Raw genomic sequence first — 7458 nt, 5'->3', positions numbered from 1 at the left:
CCAATAGTCGTTACAATAAACACCGGTATGGTAATGATATATTATTTATATAATCAACATATATAGATAATGATTTTATTATTATTATTATATTATTGCGTTTTGACAGGATTGCCATAATATTATTACTATTTGTAACACGAATATATTATAGAATGTATACGTACGTAGTACTATTGTAACCAGTTTTCAGTGTATGTAAATAATATAATATAGATATATAGTATTTTGTTAGTGATTTTAGATGTTATTATTTGAATTATTACTTAAGTTACATTGTATACTAACAGTTGAGTTAAGAAAATTAAAATTACGTTGTACAAATCAACACGTATATTATTGTTTGTCGTTGTAACGTTCGTTCCTAATCCGTCTATAGTCCCGTTTTATTTGTGTATATCCTTTAAGTCGATTAAACGTTGAGCTTTGTTTATTTCTTTCAGGGATTCGAAGAGTTACCGTGGAATTTTCATGTTCAGATTACTACATTTTCTAAAATGTATAAAAATAATATCCTAGCACATTATAGTAAGTAAAACGCTTTCAGCGAAGTTTAAATACAATATGTTATATTTGTCACAACGAAAGAACACGGTGGAAAATAAATAATAATTTCAACGTCTCTTTTAATCAATATAATATGTGCTTTTTACTATCTTACTAAAATTAAAAATTAAACTGTCAGCTTCCATGCGTCATTACCAATGGCTATCGCGTTTTAGAATATATACGTCCTTTTTATTTTTTAATTATTTATAAACGATTGACTTTAATATATTGTAATATACATAATAATGTTTAAAGCATTACATTTTTAAGTTTTAATCTTAAATTTAAATCAGTGGAGTAAAGTGGAATGAAGGTACTTACAAGTTATAAGTGTTATAACTACTCATTTTACTCGTTTGTAATTCGATTCCTTGTGTACCAAAATTCACAAAAAAAATATTCTACTTTAAAACATAAAATTAGAAAGATATGTAGTTATTCAAATGAGAATACTAAAATTATAATGATAAAAATATGATTTTTTTTTTTAATAGTGTTCTGTAATAATATTAAATAGAAAACATTTTTAATACGTTTATAATAAAAACGGCGTCCTGTATAGTCAATTTAAGTACTTTACAGTTGTAAATTTATTTTTTATTATCTTTTAATTTACAACAAATTATACCTATTTAATAAAATTGTCGAAAAAAAAAAATAAGAAAAAATAAGAACTTTTTCGCTAAGCTAGTTTTGGACAAAATTAATTTTTTTATTTAATTTTAATTCAAAAAGTAGATATCGTAGATAAAATTTTCATAAAACGTTTATAGATATTATCATTTTCTTTACATGGAATAATTTTCAAATTATTTTGACACTTTTAAGTTATTTATGGTTAGAACAGTATTTTTAAAAAATCTTGTCTCCAAAAATTCTTCGAGTCTCCCAAATGTACAGTTTTTCAAAAAATATCTCATTTATATTATGTATTGTGTCTTTTGTTTTGGGATAATAGTACATAATATTATTAATGATAAATAATTTAAGCTTACAAATAATACTATAACTATGACCGCTTGAGAAGAACATGAACGCCGCGGTTATTAAGTGTAAATAGTAATAATTATATAATATATTGTGACTTATAAATTCATCAGAACATATTTTGTTTATAAACTATTATATTTTAGAAAACCCAAGGTTTAAATTACCTCGATAAAAATTGTCGTATATCTATAAAATCCATTAAAATCAATATACCTACACATTTATTTATTTTTAATTAAATTAGTTGTGCATAATAAACAGTAAACACGCATATACCATTTGGTGGGTGGCAGGGTGTATATTCCTATTTTTTTTCTGCATCTTGTTGACCGGCTATCAATTGAACAAACTTTTAAATAGTTAATGTATTATAATTAAAATATATTATGGAAATTATTATTTTTGAGCAAGGGTCTCGATCCAATTGAGTCATTATTGAAAAATAATAATAAAGTTATTATTTGAATTGCATTGCAATTTACAATCTATTTTTTGGACCAAGGTGATTGCTTATTTATTTAAGCGATAGGTAAAATGTTTGTGATACATTTAAATTAACACGAGGTTTATTCGAAGAGATTTAACTTAATTATTCAGAATGGTCATTTTGGAAATTAAGTAACTTGTAGAGCTAAAGTACATTATGAAACTTTCTTCTCATTTCAAATGATTTAACATCGAAATTGAATGATTTTTGTACAAGAGACGAATCTATTTTGTTAACCTATTTCATATACAAGTATCCGTAAAATCCGGTTTTGAATACGTTCAATTTTGACTTATAAACTATAATTAAGAAGATTAGCGAAAATTTCTAGTAACTAAACCATATTTTAAAATAAAATAATCACTCGCTACACTGGTTATAAAAAAACCAAGAAGGACCTATATAATAAAGTCGCAATTTTTTCAAGTCGCATAAATTAATTTTGCGATTACATGTTGACGTTAATCAATAGTAATAATCATATATCGAATAAAAACCAATTAAAGGACATAAATAAAAACTTATTTGCGTCACAGGCGCTACAACTTGTTTAAATAAGTCTGAACGTAGGGTCTTGATGAGCTGTTTTTAACCTCGGTCGGAACTTGCATCGGAGTACACTCGATTTCGGTCGCACCAGATGTCAAATACATTGAAATTTTCGCAATTCAATTCCATAGTCTTATCGCGGTTTGGCCGGGTCTTTGTTCGATTCCGTAGGAACTTACAGCGTCGACTAGGCGGAAAGCGATCGGATCTCAACTTCTGCAACAGCTGTCACTATCACTGCCACGTTTACCATAGCATTATAAAGTATCATCTGTGGACCCGTGTAGTTTACCAAAAAGATTGGTGTCGAACAATATGTTAACTGTTCGGTCAAGTCCTATTGTACCGAGGTGAAGAATGATGACCAGACTTCGACTTCATCACTACTAGATATCATCATCGCGATATTGCAAAATAGTTATTATAGTAATTATGTAGATGTAAAAATATCAAATATTGAACCATTTTGTATACGAATCAAGTATAAACATCGAGAATGTATAAGTACTTATATTAAAAAAAAAAAAAAAAAAAACTAAGATCAAATCTATTAATATTTTTATTAAAAATCCGGTATTATAAATAGATTCAAAGTAATTATTATTCAAGTTACTTTAAAAAAAAAAATCTCAAAAATATATAAACACAATTATTTTTTAAAGACATTGAAGTTCAAATTTTGATAAAATTAAAAATTTAAACATTGAATACAACAGTGTTAATTATTTTGTTGTAATTCAAAAATATTATTCACAGGGTCTAAATCTTTTACGTTGCTTAACAGTAAGGTATTATTGACTAAAAATTTAACTACAACAACATAATAATATGATATAAATAAATATATTATAAGGTATGACAACTAAATATTAATTTTATTATAAATACAATGTTCTGGCAAAAGTAAATCAACCTACCATGATATTATATACTTAGTGATATAAGTTTACTAACTGTCTCCTTTCATTATAATCGTGTTTCATAAATACAATCAAAATGATTGAATATCATTGGATTCAAATTTAATACATCAATTATAGTGACTCGACACCCACTGTACAGCAGTACAATAACCACTTGCACGCCTTTTCAAAATATACGAGTAGATGTTAGAACAATAAAAAACTTAACCAAATCCGTCATAAATTTAAAAACAAAGACATTCGGTAAATTCTATGGATATTATATTACCTATAAAAATCGTGAAATTAAGATTTATAGTAAAAAATATTTTCAGTCATTTTAATGATTGCTACCAAATAAGTAATCATCTGTAGTAAATTTTAATTTTCATAAACTCAAACACTTGTCAATTTATACAAATCGTGGTTAATAGGTCATAATATAATGTAACATAGCTATTAAAAGTATTATCATTATGTTTATTTCAATAATTCTATATTATTATGAATTATAAATGTATGCTTGATATCCTAATCATAATCACAAATAATATAATAGTAACTAAAATTATAACTAATTTAAATTTACCAATAAAAAATGTGAAAAAAATATGAGCATAGTATATGTATAATATTATGATGAAGGTCACAACTACATTTTTATCGTAAAAATTTAAAACTAAGTAAACTCAATATAATAACACCCAATAGATATAATTATACAATATTCATAATAACTTGAAATATTATTTGAAAACCAAAATCATTACAGTGTTGATTATAGTAAAAATAATAACACCTGTTACGTATAGTAGGTGTTGAGCGAACCTCGCCATTGGCTAGGTCACTGTAATACATGTGTTTAATTTGAATTAAATAATTAATCATTGTATGTAAAAAACGATTCTGAACTGACACGCATTTTTTACTTACCTATTCCAATTTTAGATTTTGAGCGGAAATCGGTATTAAGTTTACGATTATACGTATGTGGGTTTTTTTTTATTGTTTGTCATCGCCTATTGGGGAAATAAAAATGCTTTAATTTTCAACTTTAAAAATAGTAGAAATTGGTTCTAGTTGAAATTTTGGAAGGTTAAAATTCTAGCAACTATATTTCAAATTATCAAGGAAAAACAAAATTAAGGTACATACATTTAAACATTTTAAACGCAAAAATAGTATCGAACAGAACCGTATATATTATTCGTAGTATTATTTTATTTATAATTGTTGTATATTATACAGTTATATCCACATACATTTTATACTGTAACAGTACAAATTATTAAATTATATTTCAACGTAATAATGTGCGCTTTATCTTCTATAATAAATGTATAAAGGTTGGTAAAGAAGATTTTGGAATAAAAAAATCTGTTTACAAAGCAAAGTTAAAATTAGTAAAATTGTAACATTTAAAAATAACTCTAACGCATAAGACGAATACTTTTAGTTTTTAATATTAAAACCTGAATAATATAAGCAAAATAAGCCACTATAACAATTTTAAAAATTAAATTAATTCACGCTGTAAAATGATATATACATGTCAATGTTCTTTTAAAAAAAGGTTCTAATTCTGTGTCAATACTGGCAGGGTAGTATCATATAATTTCGTATCTGTTGCCTTGGAGATATTTGAATTTATTGTAATTCGTATTAAAATTCGAAAGATAAATAATTATATTATATTAGTTAAATTACAATCGAAACGTTAAACTTATACATATCGAGCACGGACAAACAGCAATTGTTAGTGATCGACGACCATAGGTGTGGCTAAACTTTGATGTCAGATGTTGCTAAATGCACCAAAGTCTTCAAAAATTTTATTTTTTTTATTTATTCACGAAAAATGTAACCGGAAATTTCAACACTAATTAAAGATTTTTTTCGCTATTACATTCGCTTGTTAAATATACGTGTTTTTTCTTATACTATAATAGGATAAAATAATTAAATTTAATTCATACATAAAATTATATTTTACACCAAGATTTCTAAAAAATGATAACCTAACTCTATAAATAATAATCTAAAGTAAAGATTCAGGTGTTGCTATAACATATCAAGCAACACTTGTAAACACACTTATGTTGATGATAATAAATTGTCGTTTCCGGTAATGACTACAACGTTAACCCCTAACAGTGCATTACGCTTACACACTGTTTAAAATTCTCGAGAATACGAAAAATCAAAACGTATACGTTAAATACATGAAATTTATCATTATTTCATAAACCTATTTACATAATATCTAAGTACGTTGGTATCGATTAATGATTTGTCTACTTATACATAAGTAAATAAAAAACAATAAATTATTTAATCATCATTGAATTCAAACGTAGGTAACAACTTTATTTTAGTGACCTACCAATGACCATCTGAAATCGAAACCTATTTTATAGCAAAGTAGTGTTATTATAGTAGATTGTAGATACGTTTATTTATTTTCAGACGAGTTTTATTTTATAAATATTTTCATTTATTTGTAACTCATAAATGATTAAAAGTGTATACTTGTATTTAAAATGAATCGACAATAATATTTATTAGGTTTTCATGAAAAAATAAAAATAAAATATACTGGTTGTTAATTTATTTTTTTTTTTTTTTGAAGTGAAACTTGATTTTATGAAATAAACTGTATACCCTCTAGTTTTTATTTGAAAATGCGTTAAGGAACTCTTTTTGGCTATTTCGTATTGTATATTCGTATGATGAGTCGAAAACAATAGATTTTTAATTATAAAACATGCTAGAATAATTTACCATTATTCGTATATAATTGCATGTTAGTTAAATGATTATTCATATTATAATGAATTCATACATTTGTAAAAATAAACTCTTGAAGTCTGGATTAAAAAATAGAACAAGAATGGATTTTGTTTAAATTCAAGACCTAACTTTACCGAGAAAATCGTATTGCACTATTTTGTACATCTACCCACGGAAATCTGTTGATGTTCAATGAAATCTGTACATTTTTTTTAGCTTAAAAATCGTACTGTTGAAACTAGCATACAAAAAAGACATAATCGGTAGAATTTATAAATATTTATGTATTTTGTAATATGGTATAATTTGTTTAATAATAGTACATCGATATAGGGTAACATTTTTTAAGTACTCTATAACGTCAACGAAATTTTTATTTTATTAATAAGTAGTAAATTATTGCTAGACCACAGATTTTTACGCACTAAAAGAATCGAAATGTACCATTTAATATGCAGTAAAAACCATGAAAATATGCAACAAATATGCAAGAAAATGACTTTATCTATTTAAAATTAACAAATTAAACAATTAACAATAGTTAATTATTTAAATAATTAATGAGAAATATTTACTTTAATATGCAATACATTTCAAATTTTGTGAAAATATTAAATATGCAGAAGTATGAAAAAAAAATTACCATTAGATTAAAATCATTATGAATCGTGAAAATAACTAACAAAACCAAAAAAAGTGAAAAGGAAAAAATATGCGATTACATATAAATTGGTGTTCTTGTAATAATATAAACTTATAAGTTTAAAAATTAATGATAAATGAATTTTTAGAAATTTGATATTCCTTTGGTCTCCAAATTTAACGCATTTAAATCATTTAATACAATAATAGATAATAGGTACTGTAAAATTTTTAGGCAGTTCTGAAGTGTGATTAAACACTACGGGACTGCCACAAAGCGAGTTTGCCGACTGTTTAAAATGCATTTCCTGTAACTATATTTCAAAGATAATAACTGACTATTAAAAGTGTAATTTACATAAAAGTTTTAATAGGTCGTTCCTTTAAAAGAATGAAACGTAGTTTGGTAAAAACCGTATTTTTTATCCTACGGTGGGTCTTTTTTTTCTTTTTTGGTTGTACAATTTTCAGTTAAGCTACATTTTACGGTTATTTTTAAAAAAGTAAACTGTTTCAAAGTTAATGAGTAACTATTAATCACAATAAAAA

The sequence above is a fragment of the Melanaphis sacchari genome, unplaced genomic scaffold (assembly GCF_002803265.2).
Source record: "Melanaphis sacchari strain LSU unplaced genomic scaffold, SCAv2.0 Contig72_pilon_pilon, whole genome shotgun sequence".
Classification (NCBI taxonomy): domain Eukaryota; kingdom Metazoa; phylum Arthropoda; class Insecta; order Hemiptera; family Aphididae; genus Melanaphis; species Melanaphis sacchari.
The sequence above is the reverse complement of the archived record's forward strand: the minus strand, read 5'-3'. Positions refer to the sequence as shown.